Genomic DNA, 22,548 nt, shown 5'->3' with positions numbered 1-22,548 from the left:
AGTTCTACAGTTAAACTGTTGCCGTTGCGCAACGCCCAAAACATTGACCCTGTAAATCGGAAATCAAAGCTCCATATTAAGAGTAAAGAACTTGTTGTCCGACAAGTTGTTTTGCATTCCGCTTTTCACGAAGAATGTCGAAAGAATTTAAGCAAAAAGGCGCAACTCAGCAACACGGGGAATTCGGCGGGTTGACGGTAACCGATGACTAAAGTGAGTCAACTGAACTGGGAGCCATCTCCTTTCAGTTGATGGAATTTTGAATAATAAGGGGGCGGTCGGTCCCGCAGTGCATTTTGAGCTCGTCTTGGCTCCCGCAATAAAAACGGAAGCCCAGCTCGCAAGTGAATCATCAGTGTCGTCCAAGTTGAAACAAGGCAATCAGCTCCTCTTCAACAATCAAGCTAGTAAAAAGAAATAAGGAATTTCATTTGAAATTGCACAATGTAGAAGCTGAATTCGAGTCAAAATGAACTAAATATAAGCATGCTTTCATGACTGCATCATCTCAACAGAAATGTGATGGATGAACACAATTTCTATTCAATGATGAGTCTTAACCTATTCTGATTTTAGACAAGGATGGGCGATCAAAAGGGTTTTTAAATGGTTTTTTTATTTTCGGTCGTGAGTCTGTTGAGTTATGCCAGGCCTCGAGTTTCTTCCTTCCTCACGTCTCTCGTAGCCGCTGACGATGCATTCATCATCATCGATTGCATAACAAAATCACTTGCCTTTTTAAATTTTTAAGTATTGACTGAATGTGTGGGATATGCTCCTCCCTCCTTCCTATCACGTCAAGACGTTATACGCCAAATTACCACTCCTGGATTCATTCCGGTGCCATCAGCATTCAATCCCTACTATCCAACAAAGTATCGCCAGCAGCAGAAGCCGATATTGTACCTACAATAGAGGGTCTGGATTTGGAGGAATTATTTTAGTCCTAATAGCTAATACAAATCAAAGTGTCCCATCTATGAGTCAGTTTGATGCCAAACATGACGAGGAATGAACGGCAAAACAAGGAGTTTAAATGTGCCCAGCAAAGCGTTTGATTCTAATCAATTGGGTAAAAATCAAATAACCAGCCAGTTCAGCGAGAACGGGAAAAACGAATCACTCGATTGAACTGAATATTTATCGATTCTTATTCAATTAAACGTCGACATAATTATTATCAACACAGTTCACAATAAAAAAGGACAGAAAAAAGTTTCAATATTATGTAATAAGCAAAGAGAGAGAGCACATCCGCCGCTGTGTGTGTGTACTACTTGTTGATACCAAGAATACAATAATTGATATAACAATTTAAACAATGATAGTGGGTGGGGCCGGGGACGCAACTGCCTGGCTTTTGTGACCTGGATATACGGATCTGAAACTAACACAAATAACCCCTCACATACACGCAGTTCACAAGTTGTTGTCCACATGATACACCGGGCGGTGTATGACAAGGACAACATTGTTGGATTCGTGCGGAAGCAATGCGCATATGATCACCGAGATTATTCGACTAGCCCGTATAGAGCCAGCACCCACTTGTATGCAACACATTCCCAATTCAACACGGCGGAGCAAGGCAATTAACCCAATGACTGCGCAAACAAGGGCACCTTGCACTGTCAGAACAGCACCAGTTTCCCATCATTCCACATTTCATTTGCCTTTTGCGCCGACTGAGGAACATTGGACCGATCCCAATATCGACGAAAACCGTCCCCCAGCCAACCCTCCCGAGTTCCCTCTCCTGCAACAAGTCACGGGGTCCAAATGACGCCACAGTGGCGCCAGAGCGGATGTATGACCAACCAACAATACTCACCACGGGGTTCGAACCCTGGTCCCAAGGTGCACCACTGCACCTATTCCTAAATGACGCCTTATCCCATACACCCACTCGTCCCCTTTTATTAATGTAAAAAGAAAATGTTTTGAATAATTTTAAATTTCAGTGGATCATCAGCGGTTTGAAATCTTGTGTATCGATGATAATCGAAAATTAACTTTTTTGACACACGTCGTGAAAAAAATATACGACGAATTAAAAAAGATGAGCACAAAAAGCCCAAACTGTTCTGGCAACAGTCAATACCACCGAACCGGATCTGTTACTGGCAACCAAAGACAGACGAATATTAACTATTACAATTTTGATCACCATCAACTGAAAAATCCCATCAGAAGAGCTAGCTCTGACATTGTTAGTTTCTAATCGCATCACTAGGCCTACTACTTTATGAAAAGCAAAATCTCGACTAAGTTCCAAAATATCAAAATAAAAATCTCGGCTAAGTTCCAAAATATCAAAATAATATAAGCAATCTAGACGACTTAACTTGACTTCACTTTTGACTTGGCGCGTTTACTTCCGGTAAGACCATTTTAAAACCTTGGATCATTGATGATGCGAGAAAAAAAATACTACCATTAAACTTGCCCGTATTAACACATCTAGAGAAAGAAAAGAGCAAATTTCACATTACCAGGAATGGGTGCTGCTATCTTTGCATTGGAATTTCGATGATTCTTCCTCTTCTTCCCATTCTCCGGTTAGCCGCAACAAATTGATGATTACAGGGAGGCGGTTTTCCTGCCCGTCGACGCGGCCATTTACGCATCCGGCCCAGCATCAGTGAACTGAAATAGAAATAAAACAATTCAGCGCATTTCAACTAACAATTTCGTATCGTCTGAATCGACCGATTGCGACGAGAAATTTGAACAAAAGATTTAAAAAAAAGGAGGAATCGGCGCAAAATTATTCAAAGGCAAACGTTCAACACAGGAGGAAGGAGGCCTTTATGTTCTCTAGATTTAGAATTTTCATTTGTAAAACCAGGAGAAACGAATTAACGAGATAGGGCCATATGTGTCGATTTTAATTTTCAGATTGGATAGCTTGATACGCGACGATGCTGTTTAATAATAAGAGAGTCATGACTAATGTCAACATTTACATCTCCAACGTATACCCTAATCATGAGACTGCTGTTGAGAACTGGTCATCTGCTGAGATATCTGAAAAATCAGTGGTGTCGCCTTGCTAATAAAGAATATGAAATGATAATGTCTTCCACACTCTTTTGCAGCAGTGCAGCATCTAGTAGGCGGCGTATTGGCAAAAATTGCGGTCAGTTGAGTCCATCACTTTTGTTCACAACTCACAATGACGTCATAATGATGGCGAAACGTCATTGACCTATTAAACTTAAAATCTGCGTATCCATTGACGACCAAAACTTGAAAGCGCACTGTTGTTTGTTGTATTGCCATGTTCGGAAGATTTCCCTTGTTTCGTAGCTTCCTTTATAAAATGTTTAGCATTTGGCGATTTTAAGGGAAGTGGCGGTAGGGGGAATAGGATTCCCCGCAAAACTGGTTCTTAGTGAAAGTTGTTTTCCTTAAGGCGAATGCGTCATGTATCTAAAAACGGAAAGCCCCTTACAGTCCCTTTTCCCACCACAAAAGCGGAACAGCCACTGAATTATTACAAGGAGAACTAACGTCACTGATAAACCCACTTCTTACAACTTCGTCAGATTTTTTCTCTCTTAATGAATGGAATGAAACTGACTAGTTAGAATGACTAAATAGGTTTCGAGACAGACGGGGAAAATATGGGAGTGGACTACATCAAACAAGTACATCTTTCTTAAAACATTTTGATCGGTTCAAATTCAACATTAGTCATTTCAAGTAGTTCGAAACATTCGAACATGAAAACATTTTAAAATTTGGTTGAGAAAATTAAAAAAAAAAAATTGTAAAAAGCAATGGACAATAAACCTGAATGGAGATACAGCAGCTTGATTCTTTGCCACAATATGCGAATTTTATGAGTTACGAACTTCTGATTGTTGTTTTCCCGATAGCTTACGAAATGGGGAATTTTTTCCCAGGACTCTAATGTCAACCATTACGAAACCTTATTCCCTCCCTCCTCCTCGATCTGTGACGTGATCTCGAACATGATGGGAATTGGGAAGTACACTATTCTGACTTGGCAACCGGTGGGAAAGTGGGCACAGCTTAAGGCGTCGCGGTTAAAACCTGTTTCGACGAAAAACTAGTACAAAAGCAATGGGATTGAATGGACTAACAGTCAGTCGCAAATCTGCCTTCGACGCAATCAGTTAAACTCTGGCCCTCGCCTCTTGCTGGTTAACTACCAACTCCGCTTTGTTAGTCGCACTTTAGTTTTGCATTATCGTACATATCGCACATCGCTGAAAATGACCGAAGGATTTTTGAAAAACCGACACCAATTGGAAATGAAACTCAAGTGGATGCAGGACGTCATCCCACAACATTTGACTCAAATGGAGGAGCTGCTAAAGAAAGAAGCTTTCATCGAGTTGCACAAAATGGAAGTGGACGCCAATCAAAACTTTGAGATAAAAGTGAAAGTCACCAAGTACGTACAAGATCCTGTCCCTTCAACCGCGCTGAGCTGCAAAAATTGCGAGAGGACTTGCCAGGACCACTGCAATCCCAGTACTGAAATAGCACACTGTGAAGCATTCTACGAAATTACAGAGGGATCTGCTGCCATTCCAATCTTCAATTGGCTTGCGCTTGCTGTTCAACATGTGGCCAATGAAGCAAATGACCCGGTATGTAGAATTTGCAACTGTTTAAGCACAGAGCACGAAAAAGGACAATTCCGCTGGAACGGCAGAAACGTGGAGGAGACGCACACGCTGGAGGAGATGCGGGAAAAATACGAAAAGGCCAAGGGAGAGAAGATGGACGCCGAAGAGCTGGTGACAGCACTGAGAAACGATCTCGACCTCCTGAAAAAGGACATTGTTAAAGGCATTGACTTGATCAAGGAATTAAACAACTGTCTCAAGCAGGATGCCGGCAATCCGCTCACGACTCCGGAGTACATACGGATGATGATCGAAAACGAGAAGAGAGAATGTCAAAAAGGATCGGCTGAAAGAATCAAGACTTTGGAGGAACTGTTACCGCTGGCCATATGACCTATGACATAATGGAAGATGGAGACAGATTTCTGAAGAAGCAAATACTTGTCTAATTCTTGCAAAATGTGTTGGAAGGTGCAAATTAAGCATGCTCTACACGTAACTAGTAATGATAATAGTATGAAAGGCATGTGGTAATATTGTGTACATGTTAAACCTCTAAATTACTGAATAAAATAATGAAATCACTCTTTTTTCTAATTCGCCATGGAAATTTTTACTACATGTGAAATGTACCCTAAAATACGGTCCGACAATTTTCTTTCGGTAATCTCGATCGATCGACGAGTGGGACAAGCCAAATAATATTTTAATTTTTAATGGGGCCCAGAGGAACAGGAGAGACGTCCATGATTAATGTCAATTCATTTTAAAAATAGATTTAGGGGAACGAAGTTAAGTGCTCGACAACAGAATTTAGCTACCTAAGTACTTTTTACTTTCGACTCAACGATGAATTCAAAAAGAAAACGAAAAATACGCAACTTACTTGTTGTGTGGAACTGTGAAGAGGGTAAAGTGCTGAAATCTCGTCCGTTAAAGGAAGACGGACGGAGTCAGATCGACCGGCTGATTCCGTTTTCGGTTGCGTCGTTCCGTTCAAGGCCTTCAAGAGTACTGATCCATCTCTTACTCCTCGGCGACATGTAAGGGGCTTATTTTAAATCGAGCCCATCGATCTCAATTTCGTCTTCCATCCGGCGGATGCTGCTTCTCCTTCAACTGAAATGAACTTTTAATAAATGTGTAATCAAATTTAACTGAAAGGGCATTTTGGCGACAAACAACACCCTCGCTGGCTCTCTCGGCGAGTTATACCTGTCAAAATTTTAGTTCTTCAACGCTGGACACCAATGCTGTTCCACAACTGGCTACTTTATATAGGCGACTGTCGAGTGTCTCTCAGCTGTCAAGGCCGAGTCAAACATTTTGGATGGACGTTTTCTTGATTTTATGATTGTGATACTGACGGTAAAAGTTAGAAAAAGAGTCGAGCAGAAAGATTATTAGAAATGAAGGAATTTCAAGGATAGGACAAAATAAATAAATAAAATTAGATAAAATAACCTGTAGAAAAGACATAAGAAGGACATACACGATCCACTTCATTGGTAAGACACGTCCACCACCACTTCTGACTGCAAATCTTTGCTTTCCAATATTCACAACATCCTAAGAAACAACACAAAAATTAAAAAATACACTTTATTAGGTACTACATGGTTATGAGTGCAGAGTTGGATTTTTATGACACACTTAAGTTAAGTTAATGATGTACTTCACGTTGGAAAGCCGACATAGACCGGATCTAGATTATCCTTAAATTAGAATCTACTGGGATGTAGCCACCAAATGCCAGATTATATCACCTTGCTTTGCGATTGCCAAAGAGTCTGCAACTGCCTAGACTTATAAGAAAAATTAAAACATGTGTAACCATCAGGTAAACATCAAGTGTCACCTGTAAATCTAATACTCACCAAAACGCAGGGAAAGTCAATTTTCAAGCAACTCCATTTACGTTTGGTCATGGAGCAGTCTCAAGCCAAGTTTCTTCTGTCAGTCACAACTGTAAAAAGCAAACAATCACAAAACAATTAATTGATGTACAAATGAATGAGAATATAAACATTCAAGGAAATCAAAAGGATACTATACTGCGTTTAAAACTTCTGTTACCAGCAGATTGTCTGTGTGTTGTCTACCCATTTCTATCAGAATTGACTATGTCAACCAAAACTAGGGAATCTTTCTTTTGTCTAAATTAAATACATACAAATACTATTGAAACATGCTTATATCCAAAATACATACTGTAAATCTGAAATTTTTACTTCTCTATGTAGTACCATTTAGAGTTAGTTTTGTCATCGTCAAAGTGGCGGGAAAGTGAACGAGGTGTCGAAACAAACTTTCGTGCTTTTCGACGCACGTGAATAATACACTAGCTGTGATTTTTCCAGGAAACGCCTCTAATTGTCCAACACAAAACGTGTGGAAGCAAATGGGTCGAACGAAAACAAAAATATATTTCACAAACACGAGAAAAATAGATAACCTTTCGACCTGAGAATCAGCAACAAACTAAATTCGACCGGCGGCCTCTACCGGCCTGACGGTTCAGGAAAGGGGGGAAAGGGTCCGTACTACACCCAGCCGTCAGAAAGGGGTAGGGTAGCTCCAGCCGTCAGATGTAGAGACTAGAGAGGGGTACCCCCAACCGTCAGCCGTCAGAGCGCCCCTAGCGGCCTGACGGTGCAATAGCGCAAAACCCCATTCGAGCACCGTCAGCCCGACGGTGCAATAGACTCGACCGGTAGCGGTAGCCCCACCTCCCTAGAGGCGGCGCCAACAGCCGAATGCGCTAAAGAATTGAGGAAGGGTTCGTAAAGCGGCGGCCATCATGAAATTCCCTACCTCTCATCCCTTACTTCACATGTCGCGCCAAATTTGCATAAACAAAAGAGGGACGGTCCTACAGGTGAGCGACAATTTCTCAGTTCTCGTCGTAGAACGACGGCCAATCATGTAACTAATAGGTATATCTCACCTGCTGACATCATAACTTTCTGAAAATAATGAATCCAAGTAAAAATTTAAAAAGAGGTTCAAACATGCAGAAAATGAACACACATTACACTTGGCATGCACATGCTAGACATGCATTGATTAATTGAATTAGTTGTCAGCAGTTATTATTTATTTTGTCTCCTCATCAGTTTCAATTAAGTCACCTGGCGGACAACTTCTCAACCACTAACTACATTCAATGAGCGCTGATTTGAATTGTGGTGGAGTTCGAGTAACTTACGTAATACTAAACGAATCTGCAACTGTAAGGGTAAATTTAGTGGATAATTTAATGAACCAATAATTTGAAATGAATCAATCAACCATCCAAAAACGTAAAAAAGAAGAAATTGAGGTTTAGGAAGATCAATATCAACATGACAAGAAATTCAAATTCCGAATTTGAGACGAATGCGGACTTCATTTTAATAGCAGTAGTCGAAGCCCTAGTGCAGCAAAATCAACTGAAACAACATGGCTTGCATAATTTTAGACAATTAAACAAGACATGGATGAAATTCCAATGGGTGACTTCCACTGACTGGCAGTATAGAAAATAAAAATGGGAACAACATGGCTGTTGCGTCATCTATAATTTTTGATTTAGCAAGTATATTAGCTTGACAATTTATACATATTCCACTTGTGTCTAATTATAAGGCCGAGATTATAGCTCGGTTTACAGGTCCCTTGTCGCTTGTAGAAGACTATATCGTCATAGATTGATTAGTTTCAGCAGCCATCTCCTTTCCATTCATGCGACATGGCAGGTTACTGACCTAAGAGCAGGTTTTAAACATTGCTATGGAAACAAATTAAAATGTCTTACCTTTTTCGTTAACTTCTAAGGGAGTTGGCTCAATTCAAATCAGTTGATGGAGTTATGAATAATAGAAGGCTAGTTAAAAGAAATAAGGAATTTCATTTGAAATTGCACAACGTAAAAGCTGAATTCGAGTCAAAATTAACTAAATATTTGCTTTCATGACTGCATCATCTCCACAGAAATGCGATGGTAGGCAAGCTTAAATAGATGGGTCTTCAGACCGGCTCGGAAGTTCTCGATGGAGGGAGACATTTTTAGATCGATTGGGAGGCTGTTTCAAATCTGGGGCGCCGCGTTAGTGAAACTACGAGACCCGAACGCCCCCGGTAGCTTCACCGGAACCCCCAGATCACGTGAGATCTCACTATAATTCCTGAGGCGACGTTAACAGACCTTGGGGATACAAGTTTACATAGGTAAAATGGAGCAGTACCATTGACACACTGATAGGACAAGACAGCAATTTTGTACATCACACGCTGACGAATCGGGAGCCAATGAAGACTTTTCCGCTTGCTCGTAATGTGCTCACGCTTCTTAGTCTGAGTAACCAAACGGACAGCTGCATTCTGCACTAGTTGTAGTTGGGAAAGGTTTTCCTCCAACGAGAAAATTTCTACATCGAATAAAATGGTCCGTTTGGCACTTGCTGCTAAAAGAACGGGTCGGTCGTTGTTATACAAGCAGAACCAATCATCGCAACATGGATCCGTGTATTCTGACTTTAGTGATCTATTTGCAAAAGTAAGAAAAATGGGAAAGGTAAAGAAGCAACTTGCAGTGAACAACGCCCAGCCGGCGCCTCAGAAGAATGGTGGTGTGACCAAAACCAAAAAGACTGTCCTGAATAAAGGACTTGTCAATCCACGATCCATAAATCCTGTCCAACGAGCGATAATTCCTGTTATACAACGACCCATCCAAACCGTCCAGCAACGTTTACTGGCGGCGATACAGGTAGTACCATATTTTCCCCTGGCGGGACCAGCCAAGATCCAAAATCTCAAAACTGCATACATACAACTTCACGTTCTGAACCTCTCTCTATTAGGTATGCCAAGCCAAGCCAAGAAGACTGTTCGAAAACAAGGACCTGTCAAACGACCGATAATTCCTGTCCAACGAGCGTTTATTCCTGTTATACAACGACCCATACTAACCATCCAACAACGTTTACTGGCGGCGATACAGTTAGTCCCCTATTCCCCCCTGGCGGGACCAGCCAAGATACAGAATCTCAAAACTGCCTATATTCAACTGCACGTTCTCAACCTCTCGCTATTAGGTATGCATCAGTTTGTGTGCGCTAAGGGGAAAGGGAAAGGAAATGCAACAGATAAAGATATTGATATGCAGGTGGTATTGAGAGTGATCAAGTTAGAAAACATCGCCAACCCTCTTGGATTCTTGTCCGTACCCATGCCCGAGAGCGACGTCAACAAAGTCATCTCCGTCCGAAATAAAACAACCCTCATCAATCTTAACCAGATAGACCAGACTTGGCAGACGGATCTGCCCGCCTTGGTACTTGTCAACATGAGCGTCAACCAACCGGTCATCGCCAAACAGATCAAAGACATCGTCGATGAAATGAACTCGGGCATTTTCGACGGCCTGGTCACATTTTCGTTTGTTTTCGCACCTGGATTCAGCCATGCCAAGGCATTCGGCCTCTCAATGATTGTGTACGGCGTTTTCCTCCGATTCTTTGCCGAACCATTGTCAACTTTCCTTGGGTCGAAAGTAAATTTACGAAACATCACGGTAGATTTATACGCAAACCTAAACTGCATTCTCGACCAAATCAACAACAACCAGGATTACATCAGCCCTGGGGCCACCTCTAGAAGTGATGCCCAAGTCTTCCAGACAGGATTTGATTGCAGGAACGAAAACACCCACGGGGCCTACACGCGTCCCTCGACAGATTGGAAACTCCAATTAGATGCCGTCGTTGCCATTTTGCAGCTCATCAACAATCCGGCAGAAGCACTCGAGGTACAAGCAATTGTCGACCGTCTGGTGATATTGGAGGCGCAAGGCGCAACGGTGACTCAGGACGAGTATAAGTTGTATGAGTAAAGAAGATGATGGCGTGCGCCAATAGAAATTCTATTTTGGTGAAAGGAGAGTGTCCCTGGCTAGGTTGGAGATGGTTATAATCCGACCAGCCGAGGGCTCGCCTGTTGCCAAAGTAGAATTGGCTATGGAACCGAACGAGACACGAACACCGGATATATGGACACATACTTTAGAGGTTGATTACTCTGAGCGGGGACAGTGGTCCAACTAGGCAATGGTTGCACGCCCAGTCGGTACCACGACCCGACTCACATTCCCTCAAGTACCCGAACATGACACGAACACCGGATATATGGATTCCTACTTTGGAGGTTAACAGTTTTGAGCGGGGATAGTGGTCCAACTGGGCAATGGTTGTACGCCCAGTTGGTTCCACGACCCGTCTCACATACCCTCGAGTATCTGATGAGCAACGATGTTGCTGGAAATCGAAGAATGAAGCAGTAGATTTTCCAGCTCTTACCGAAGAGAGACGACCCATCACGCAGCTGCGCCCGTATTCGACAGAGCGTCATGGATGAGAAGATGGACATACCACCAGTCCATCTTCGAACAGGAACTAACTTCCGCCTGGGGTCTACGGACCCAAAAATAGTATTATAAATTATTGTATAGGAGCACGGGCAGGGCCTCGGGGGGGGGGGGGGGCAGATCCCCGGGTGCGCTCAACCGTGAACATTCGAATCATCTGTTTTTCAAAAAATGATTTCTTCATTTCCACCGACTTGCACTCAATGACATCGGTAATTTCGAATCAACTATTTCTCACGCATTTACATCAAATGAAAATGAAAATCATCCGCGAATCGATTCAATATTTTCGCTTCGTCACAAACTGAAGTTCGCCACGATGCCTGCACTACAATAGGCCTACTAGTTTGGTCGAGCAAATGCTGGCCAACAAAGAATCCAATTACTGGACCATCTACACGTCTGCACCTTGGAATCAATTCAACGGAAGGAATGACGTCTAACCTTTCATCAGACGGTTTCCATGTGTTGGCATCCTATTTTCTGGATCAATTCAATCCAGCCCCAATTACAAGACTTAATCAAACTCGTCCCGTCTCTCAATTAAGTCGAAGGAAAGATTCAGAGTATTTGGGCAGACTACATCGAGAACGTGTGCTCACTTAGGGCATACATTCTACACAATTTACTCTTTTGAAAATAAATTTTAATAAAACCAAAAACAATATCGAAAGAATTGCCGAATTGTCGGAATTGACAAGCAAAGGGATCCCTCGACCCCCCTCCCCCATTGATGAAAAATCTACTCTGGTCTTACATGTGGAAACTTTAGAGAAATACACAAATACAGCGTCACTATGTTACAATTTTAAATGCAGTAATAAAAAAAAGATTCTTGCCATTTTTAATATCCACAAAAGAACACGAACGAGTTATCGTGCCTACATGTTGAAACTCGAAAGCCACGGCCACGCTTGAAGATAGCAGACGAGAGAGGAAATTAGTTTACATGAGGTAGTACGAAATTTCTCCACCAGGTGCCTCTGAAAAAGAAAACAAATCTAAAGGCGGTTTTTTTTTTTCAAAAGCGATGATTAGTTTCTTTTAAGTTTGGCTACCGGAGAAAGCAGTTCCTTCTCCCATGACATGTCCGACACGCGAGAAAAATCTCCAAAGTGGCTGGAGATTGCATGGTCTACCAATCGGAAACAGCCAAAGGTTCAGCAGGTCTGGGTGGAGTTCCTGGAAGTTTTCTAACGTTACTGCCGGCTACTGATGTTGTTGGTCGTTGTTGCGTAGTAGTCAACCCAATCAGTAGAATCGATTCCGTGCGGGAAAAGAGAAACTGGTGACACTTTCCACAACGGTCGAGAGCCAGAGACGATAACGAGCCTCCGCTATCCGGCGCTCCTGGCTCTTGAGAGCTGGGAGTGTTGCTGCTTGAGCCAACGTCACCCCTATTGTTGAGCTGCACATAAATCACCTGATACAAATACTTTCGCCAAAAAACCTGTTAAATATAATTATCAGGTCAAAAACTGCTGTTCCAATATAAAGCGAATACAGTTTCGTTCCTTTACCTCAATCGCTGTTCCACGCCCCGAAGTGAACGAATGGGACTCGACAATCGCCAACGATTCGCTGCCGTTGCGGCGGACACGGTCTGAGAGATAAGGCCAATAAATAAAATTAATAATCAAATGAAAAATGTCCAACAGAGACGAATATTACCAGTGTCTGTTTTGAAATTGTCTTCATCTTCTAGAAGGCAAAACGTTCGATACAGTTAACTATCGAAAATGTATTATCTAACACCAGTTTGATTAGATGTCCATTTTCAGTGAATTTGGTTTCTTCTCTTTCTCCCTCTTCTTCCCATTCTCCGGTTAGCCGCAACAAATTGATGATTACAGGTAGGCGGTTATTCTGCCCGTCGACACGGCCATTTACGCATCCAGCACAGCATCAGTGAACTGGAATAGAAAAAACAATTCAGCGCATTTCAACTAACAATTTCGTATCGTCTGAATCGACCGATTGCGACGAGAAATTTGAACAAAAGATTTAAAAAAAAGGAGGAATCGGCGCAAAATTATTCAAAGGCAAACGTTCAACACAGGAGGAAGGAGGCCTATATGTTCTCTAGATTTAGAATTTTCATTTGTAAAACCAGGAGAAACGAATTAACGAAATACCGATAGGGCCGTATGTGTCGATTTTAATTTTCAGATTGGATAGCTTGCTACGCGACGATGCTGTCTAATAATAAGCGAGTCATGACTAATGTCAACATTTATATCTCCAACGTATACCCTAATCATGAGACTGCTGTTGAGAACTGGTCATCTACTGAGATATCTGAAAAATCAGTGGTGTCGCCTTGCTAATAAAGAATATGAAATGATAATGTCTTCCACACTCTTTTGCAGCAGTGCAGCATCTAGGCGGCGTATTGGCAAAAATTGCGGTCAGTTGAGTCCATCACTTTTGTTCACAACTCACAATGACGTCATAATGATGGCGAAACGTCATTGACCTAATAAAAATTCAAATCTGCGTATCCATTGACGACTTGAAAGCGCACTGTTGTTTGTTGTATTGCCATGTTCGGAAGATTTCCCTTGTTTCGGAGCTTCCTTGAAATGTTTAGCATTTGGCGATTTTAAGGGAAATGGCAGTAGGGGGAATAGGATTCCCCGCCAAACTGGTTCTTAGTGAAAGTTGTTTTCCTTAAGGCGAATGCGTCATGTATCTAAAAACGGAAAACCCCTTACAGTCCCTTTTCCCACCACAAAAGCGGAACAGCCACTGAATTATTACAAGGAGAACTGACGTCACTGATAAACCCACTTCTTACAACTTCGTAAGATTTTTTCTCTCTTAATGAATGGAATGAAACTGACTAGTTGGAAGGACTAAATAGGTTTCGTGCCAAACGGGGAAAATATGGGAGTGGACTACATCAAATCAGTAAATCTTTCTTAGAACATTTTGATCGGTTCAAATTCAACATTAGTCATTTCAAGTAGTTCGAAACATTCGAACATCGAAACATTTTTAAATTTGGTTGAGAAACTTTAAAAAAAATTGTAAAAAGCAATGGACAATAAACCTGAATGGAGATACAGCAGCTTGATTCTTTGCCACAATATGCGAATTTTATGAGTTACGAACTTCTGATTGTTGTTTTCCCGATAGCTTACGAAATGGGGAATTTTTTCCCAGGACTCTAATGTCAACCATTACGAAACCTTATTCCCTCCCTCCTCCTCGATCTGTGACGTGATCTCGAACATGATGGGAATTGGGAAGTACACTATTCTGACTTGGCAACCGGTGGGAAAGTGGGCACAGCTTAAGGCGTCGCGGTTAAAACCTGTTTCGACGAAAAACTAGTACAAAAGCAATGGGATTGAATGGACTAACAGTCAGTCGCAAATCTGCCTTCGACGCAATCAGTTAAACTCTGGCCCTCGCCTCTTGCTGGTTAACTACCAACTCCGCTTTGTTAGTCGCACTTTAGTTTTGCATTATCGTACATATCGCACATCGCTGAAAATGACCGAAGGATTTTTGAAAAACCGACACCAATTGGAAATGAAACTCAAGTGGATGCAGGACGTCATCCCACAACATTTGACTCAAATGGAGGAGCTGCTAAAGAAAGAAGCTTTCATCGAGTTGCACAAAATGGAAGTGGACGCCAATCAAAACTTTGAAATAAAAGTGAAAGTTGCCAAGTACGTACAAGATCCTGTCCCTTCAACCGCGTTGAGCTGTAAAAATTGCGAGAGGACTTGCCAGGACCACTGCAATCCCAGTACTGAAATAGCACACTGTGAAGCATTCTACGAAATTACAGAGGCATCAGCTGCCATTCCAATCTTCAATTGGCTTGCGCTTGCTGTTCAACATGCGGCCAATGAAGCAAATGACCCGGTATGTAAAATTTGCAACTGTTTAAGCACAGAGCACGAAAAAGGACAATTCCGCTGGAACGGCAGAAACGTGGAGGAGACGCACACGCTGGAGGAGATGCGGGAAAAATACGAAAAGGCCAAGGGAGAGAAGATGGACGCCGAAGAGCTGGTGACAGCACTGAGAAACGATCTCGACCTCCTGAAAAAGGACATTGTTAAAAGCATTGACTTGATCAAGGAATTGAACCACTGTCTCAAGCAGGATGCCGGCAATCCACTCACGACTCCAGAGTACATCCGGATGATGATCGAAAACGAGAAGAGAGAATGTCAAAAAGGATCGGCTGAAAGAATCAAGACTTTGGAGGAACTGTTACCGCTGACCAAGATGACCTATGCCATAATAGAAGATTGAGACAGATTTCTGAAGAAGCAAATACTTGTCTAATTCTTGCAAAATGTGTTGGAAGGTGCAAATTAAGCATACTCTACACGCAACTAGTAATTATAATAGTATGAAAGGCATGTGGTAATATTGTGTACATGTTAAACCTCTAAATTACTGAATAAAATAATGAAATCACTCTTTTTTCTAATTCGCCATGGAAATTTTTACTACAATCACTTTCTGTGATTCCGATCGATCGACTAGTGTGATAAGCAAAATAATTTGTAAATGGGTCCCACAGGAAGAGGAGAGACGACCATGATTGATGCCAGCATGCTTTAATAGATTTGGGGAATCAAACGGGGCATTTCAGGTTTCTTGTTGGTTTCCAACGAAACAAAGATCTGTGTTCGTTAAACTGATACTAGCTCATCCCACTCCACCACCACCAAAATGAATAGTCAACATTAATCAAGGGTCATTATCTAATCGTTCAATCTATTTTTACTTCCTCATTTGACCTATTCATTTTCCTGTAAAAACGTGCGTCAAAACTTCGTTCAAACTGTTGGTGGTTTTAGCTGAAAAGAGGGACTACATGACGATTAAACAATTTCGTAGCTCGGCAATCGATTGAATGAGAAAAAACAAACGTTCGTGAAATGTAGCACAAAGTCACCTCGAATCAAAACGCCACACGACCATAATAAATCTGGAATCAGCAAATAGAAATCGTCCCTCGTCCATCAGCTACAACTAGATTTCAAGTGAAATAACCAAGTCACAGACACAAACAATTAAGCAGGCTAAATCATTGGAAAAAAGGGACAAAGGGTGACACTGATGTGTTTCTTCTCTGATTACGACAATGAAAGCACCCAAAAGTACATCCAAACCTTGAGGGCTGTTTTTAATAACGAAAAGGCATTCCAAGGCATTGTGGATAAGCTGGTGGAAATTACGACGAAGCTCAAAGATGATCCCAACTATCTCCTCGTAATGGCCCAGATTTGGAACTATTATTTGAAACCCAACGAGAAGAAGAATGTCGGCGACGGACAGCGATTTGATTTCCAGGCGGTGTACGACAAGGAGCCAATGATGGAAGGAGCTGCTTACTACAACTTCATCGCCATACTATCAAAGCTTGATCCTTCAGCTCAGGAAAGGGTGTTTCAACTCATGATTAACGCAGCAGGAACCGTGGGAACTAATTTAGCGTTAAAATTAAATCAAAGTTTCAACGACCTCCTGCAAATGTCGAGATCCCCAGCAGGAAAAATTGTCTCAGGTGGTTTGCTGCTCGTTATTCTATCTAAGGAAATTTTGAATAATTTGAAACTTTGGTGGAGCGGAGAAATTACAGGAAAACGTTGCGCAAAAAATATTATCGACAGTTTGGCAGGAATAGCAGGCGGAATTGGTGGAGGAATTGGTGGAGCCGCAGTGGGCACTATGATTTTCCCTGGTGTTTGCACTGTAATCGGAGGAGTTGTTGGCAGTATAGCTGGAACGGCAGTGACAAGCAGTCTGTCCGACTGGCTTACTCAAAAGATATTCGACTTGCCCAAAAGGGATGCACTAGAAAACGCATACAGATTTCTAGGATTACAATATGGCGCATCGAATAATGAAATCAACTCGACTTTCTGGCGTCTGGTATTGCCATACCATCCTGACAAAGGTGGAAACTACGACGATTGGCACAAACTTCAATTTTCTATGCAGATCATCAAAATGTCTAAAGGTGAAATTTAAACGTCTTCATCACCTGCAGCGATTCTTTGGCACATTTCGATGGTTAAATACTTTAATATTGGGTATGCAAATACATACGTCTGTTTAATCGGGAAATTTTAAAAGAAATGATAATACTTCTGTTGATAATGTGACGTTGTTAAAAATTAGATTGTCATTCTTGACATGACAAACGCAATGTTAAAGTCGATGCTTTAAGTAGTAATACAATATATATTCTGATGCTGTTTTACTTTAATCAAATTCCACACTTCTATACAATAAATTCAATTCAGCCATATGTTAAGTTAATATAATATAATGCATATTAGTAGAAAGCGGCATTAATCTGTGTGAGAAAATTAAGCCAAGTGTATGATATAGCTTAAAAAGTAAAGCAAACCTGGAATATCTCCTGCCTTAAGCAAAGTAAACCATTTTTGCAGTGCATAAAATAAACCTTTTTCAAAATCAGTTCAAATCAGTTTTCAAATCAGTTGCCATATCCATTATCCACATGACCACATTTGATTTTTCTTGCGTAGACGTGAATTGTTGATTGGAGTAACAATCACAATCATTTAAATTTTCAATCTGAGATTCCGAACTTAACTGATCTGTGCTCAATCCATTTCTTTTCTCTGATTCACACACTCGCTACACACAGTTGATTCAATCCAAGCTTTCTTATTGGACGACGCGCATCACGCCTCGTCACGTGACGGGAAAATAAATTGGCTCGTTGATTAACGGATAAATAATACAACGTATCAAATATTGTCGATTGAAAACGCTGGCGTTGTAACGGCAGTTTTTTCTTGATGATCGCAAAATGCCAATAGTCACACCACAAATAAAAACTACTCTTTATCTGTGATATTTATTACTTATCATTACGTGGTCTTTATCTGTGGCCACATCCTGGTGACTTTAGAGATGAAGAAGCAACAGTAAAAGCCACATTCAGAAACTTCTAGCAATTGCGCAAAGAGTGTTTGGCAAACAAGTTTTTTTTTTTACGTAATATCTGTTTTGAATTCATACACAAAGAAAAGCAGCATTCACAGGTATTTAGGACCCGGTTATTTTGTTGTGATTATTTTCTTTAAATTACTTAAACTGATAGCAATTTTCACTTGGAAAACAAAATTAAGATAACTGGACAACCGAAATGTCAAGCAACCAAAGTAGTCAAAATTCTGAGCTTCCACAAGATATTCTGAACAAAATTTCCGAATACTTGAGAGATCAGACGAAAAATTTTGTGACGCTGATTTGTTTTTTTCGCTGACAATGACAACGAAAGCACCACAAAGTACATCAAAATTTTGAGAACTGTTTTCAATAACGAAAAGGCATTCGAAGGCGTGGTGGATAAGCTGGTGGAAGACACAACGAAGCTCAGAGATGATCCCAACTATCTCCGGGTAATGGCCGACATTTGGAACAATTATTTGGAACCCAACGAAAAGAAGAATGTCGGCGACGGACAGCGATTTGATTTCCAGTTGATTCTGTCCAACAAGGAGCTAATGGAAGCAACTACTTCCTACAACTTCATCGCCACACTATCAAAGCTTGATCCGTCAGCTCAGGAAAGGGTGGTTCAACTGATGATAAACGCAGCAATGAACACGGTGGGAACTGATTTAGCGTTAACATTAAATCAAAGTTTCAACAACCTCCTGCAAGTGTCGAGATAACCAGCAGCAGGAAAAATGGTGTCAGTTGGTTTGCTGGCCGTTTATCTCAATATCGAAGTTTGGAATAATTTGAAACTTTGGTGGAGAGGAGAGATTTCAGGAAAACGGTGTGCCAAAAACATCATCGACAGTTTGGCAGGAGTAGCAGGCGGATATGGTGGAGGAATGGCTGGAGCCGCAATGGGCACTTACATTTTCCCTGTTTTTGGCACTGTAATCGGAGGAGTTGTTGGCAGTATAGCTGGAACGACAGTGACAACCAGTCTGTGCGACTGGGCTACTCAAAAGATATTCGACTTGCCCAAAGATGTTGCACTAGAAAACGCATACAGATTTCTAGGATTACAAAATGGCGCATCGAATAATGAAATCAATTCGAGTTTTAGGCATCTGGCATTGATGTATCATCCGGACAAGGGCGGAAACTACGACGATTGGCACAAACTTCAATTTTCTATGGCCATCATCAAAATGTCTAAAGGTGAAATTTAAACGTCCTCATCACCTCCAGCGATTCTTAGGCACATTTCGATGGTTAAAAACTTTAATATTGGATGTGCAAATACATACGTCTGTTTAATCGGGAAATTTTAAAAGAAGTGATAATATTTCTGTCGATAATGTGACGTAACGTTGTTAAAAATTAGATTGCCATTCTTGACATGACAAACGCAGTGTTAAACCCGATGCTTCAAATGGTAATACACTACATATTCTGATGCAGCAGTTTTACTTTAATCAAATTCCACACTTTCATAGAAAGAATTCAATTCTGTCAAATTTTAAGTTGAGACTGATAAAAATATACTTTAAAATATAATTTCTGCTTGACTTTCCGTGTTCTTCAAAGATAATGCCATCGGCAGATTGACATTTAACGACTAGACTCAAGTTGTGCTGTCCGGATATCAATAAAAGTTCGCGCGTAAAAATTTCTAAAAAAGCAATTCATTCTCATTCAAGTTTGCAAAAAAAAAAGTGTTGCAAATTTTATCGACTGGTGTCGAAGATTTCAAATGGTTGGCAGAAATGAGATTCATTCACGAAGCTACGACGAATGCAATCAAATGCTGTCTCTTATTGTCAGAGTTGTACACCGACACTTTGACCGACAGAACAACAGCAGTCAAGAGGCACTTCGCAATCTTCTGATTTGGAATTACATTAATACAATTCAAAATTTAGGAAAATGGATGTTAGAATTGCTCCAGGAAGGAACGATCAAAGAAATGGTAAAAATGAAAGTCACGGAATCAGAAGACGGTTCAGATTTACTTTCCAAAGTTTTCCTCTTCACAAAATCATCAAAAGAAACGGCAAATGATTTCGAAAGGGATTTGAGTTTGCTCTTCGATCACGTTTTAAGCCATTACAGTAACGAACAATTGCAGAGATTCATCAAACTCATTACGTCCCCAGATCACCAAATAGAAGCTGAGGGTATATGCCACTCCATTTGTGCTGCCACCGTCGCACGATCAAGATCCGACCAATCACATACGATTATAGAAAAGTTTTTAAAAACTGGTAGCCAATCGGCTGAACCCAGAAGACGTCAAAAAATCTTCTACTTCACGAAGAGGACAACGTAGTCGTTCTGTACCGCTCCAGATATTGTCAATTGAAAGTGACAACTTTCCAAGTAAATTCCCAATCGTCAACAATAGCCGTAGAATGTTATAGAAAAAGGCAAGAATGAACGATTCCCAGCACAAAATGTCTACCGACTACCTATACATTTTACTATGGGAGAGATAAGTGGGAGGAGGTATTGCTGCAAATCAAAAAGGGATAACCTCGCAACCACTAAAGGTGTTGTGGCATAGGGAATAGAAAAAAGCAAATGTGATGAAAAACTAACCTGCAAATGAAATGATTGCGTCATCCGTGTTGAAGATGCGAACTGGGCGAGCTGGAGAAACTGACGTGAAGTTTTTCAGGAACGATTCGATTGTCAAATCCGAGCGAATGATGATAATCAAGATTCTGAATGTGCGAGCACCAATCGACCTCGATGGGAAGCACCCAGGCACGACGTTGATTATTGCCAATGGACTGAACCTGTGGAAAGAACGAGAAGAAATTAAAAAAAAAAAAAAAAAAAAAAAAAGATAATAACGGTTTCTGGCGACTTTAAGCCGCTTCTGAAAATGACCTGAAAGTCTGACCATGACAGTTTATAACTAACTAACCAAAGCAATTGCAAATTTTAATAAGGTAAAATATCTGCACTAGACAACAGCCAAAACTTACGGCAGAATCAATGAATCGAAAATAAACTTCCCACAAAACAAAACGATAATCAAACTGACCTTACCATTAATTAAGATTTTTTTTTTTGCGACAAACACCTTCACTGGATCTCTTGAATTTTGCCTGATTGTCATAACTGATGTCCAGCGTTGGAGAAATAACATTTTGACACCAAAGCTTTTCCACACCTGGCTACTTTATATAGGCGACTGCCGAGTGTCTCTCAGCTGTCAAGGCCGAGTTAAACATTTCGGATGGACGTTTTCTTGATTTTATGATTGCACTGACGGTAAAAGCTAGAAACAGAGTCGAGCAGAAAGATTATTAGAAATGAAGGAATTTCGAGGATAGGACAAAATAAATAAATAAAATAAGTTAAAATAACCTGTAGAATTACGACGGACATACACGTTCCACTTCGTTGGCAAGGCACGTCCACCACCACTTCTGACTGCAAATCTTTGCTTTCTAATATTCACAATATCCTAAGAAACAACACAAAAATAAAAAAATTCACTTTAGGTACTCCTCAATTGGTTACGAGTGCAGAGTTGATTTTTATGCCACACTTAAGTTAAGTAAACAATGTACTTCACGTTGGAAAGCCGACATATCCCGGATCTAGATTATCCGTAAATTAGAGTTTCTACTAGGATGTAGCCACCAAATGCCAGATTACGTCGCATCGAGTTGCGATTGCCACAGAGTCTGCAACTGCCTAGACTGATAAGAAAAATGAGAAACACGTATAACTATCAGGTAATCATCAAGTGTCACCTGTAAATCTAATACTCACCAAAACGCAGGGATAGTCAATTTTCAAGCAACTCCATTTACGTTTGGTCATGGAGCAATCTCAAACCAAGTTTCTCCTGTCACAACTGTAAAAACCAAACAATCACAAAACCATCAATTGATGCCTACTAATGAATGAGAATATAAACATTTAAGGGAACTAATAGGATACTAAACTGCATGTGTTTTAAAATTTCTGTTACCAACAAATTGCCTGCATGTTGTCTGCCCATTTCTATCAGAATAAACTTTGTCAGTCAGAGAATCTTTCTTTTGTCTAAATTAAATATATACATTATACGAATACAAATGAAACATGCTTACATCCAAAATACATACTATAAATCTGAAATTTTTACTTCTCTTTGTAGTACCATTTAGAGTTAGTTTTGTCATCGTCAAAGTGGCGGGAAAATGAACGAGGTGTCGTGCTATTCGACGCACGTGAATAACACACAACTGGATGGCTGAATTTCTTCCAGGAAACGCCTCTAATTGTCCAACACAAAACTTGTGGAAGCAAATGGATCGAACGAAAAAAATTTCTATTTCACAAAGACGAGAAAATTAGATAACCTTTCGACCTGAAAATCAGCGACAAACTAAATTCGACCGCCAGCGGTAGCCCCACCTCCCTAGAGGCGGCGCCAACCACCGAATCCGGCAAAGATAAAAGAATGGAGGAAGGGTTCGTAAAGCGGCGGCCATCATGAAATTCCCTACCTCTCATCCCTTACTGCACATGTCGCGCCAAATTTGCATAAACAAAAGAGGGACGGTCCTACAGGTGAACGATCGATTTCTC

The 22,548-nt window shown here is 40.9% G+C and overlaps 4 long non-coding RNA genes across 6 annotated transcripts; 1 reads left to right on the top strand and 3 right to left on the bottom strand.

The window, feature by feature from the left end:
• Positions 1-4: 4 nt before the first annotated feature.
• On the bottom strand, positions 5-5,976 carry LOC124338381. Of its 3 annotated transcripts, none has more exons than XR_006917761.1 (4): positions 5,817-5,976; positions 5,488-5,730; positions 2,493-2,646; positions 5-404 (listed from the first exon to the last, which is right to left on the bottom strand). It is a non-coding gene; the product is annotated as an uncharacterized LOC124338381 (long non-coding RNA). The 3 variants fall into 3 exon arrangements; XR_006917762.1 differs by lacking the exon at positions 5-404 and adding an exon at positions 411-920; XR_006917760.1 differs by lacking the exon at positions 5-404 and having other exon boundaries at positions 1,971-2,646.
• Positions 5,977-6,097: 121 nt separating this feature from the next.
• Positions 6,098-22,172, bottom strand: LOC124338384. The gene is made up of 10 exons (XR_006917765.1): positions 22,103-22,172; positions 21,947-22,020; positions 21,745-21,829; positions 21,540-21,671; positions 21,334-21,416; positions 21,013-21,244; positions 20,557-20,756; positions 6,479-6,567; positions 6,255-6,406; positions 6,098-6,144 (listed from the first exon to the last, which is right to left on the bottom strand). It is a non-coding gene; the product is annotated as an uncharacterized LOC124338384 (long non-coding RNA).
• LOC124338403 lies at positions 11,622-13,853 on the bottom strand. The gene is made up of 4 exons (XR_006917793.1): positions 12,679-13,853; positions 12,528-12,610; positions 12,066-12,457; positions 11,622-11,990 (listed from the first exon to the last, which is right to left on the bottom strand). It is a non-coding gene; the product is annotated as an uncharacterized LOC124338403 (long non-coding RNA).
• Positions 17,953-19,418, top strand: LOC124338419. The gene is made up of 2 exons (XR_006917815.1): positions 17,953-18,059; positions 18,147-19,418. It is a non-coding gene; the product is annotated as an uncharacterized LOC124338419 (long non-coding RNA).
• Positions 22,173-22,548: the final 376 nt, after the last annotated feature.

Source organism: Daphnia pulicaria, chromosome 4 (assembly GCF_021234035.1).
Source record: "Daphnia pulicaria isolate SC F1-1A chromosome 4, SC_F0-13Bv2, whole genome shotgun sequence".
NCBI lineage: Eukaryota > Metazoa > Arthropoda > Branchiopoda > Diplostraca > Daphniidae > Daphnia > Daphnia pulicaria.
Note: the sequence above shows the minus strand (reverse complement) of the source record. Positions and strands in the feature narration are given on the sequence as shown.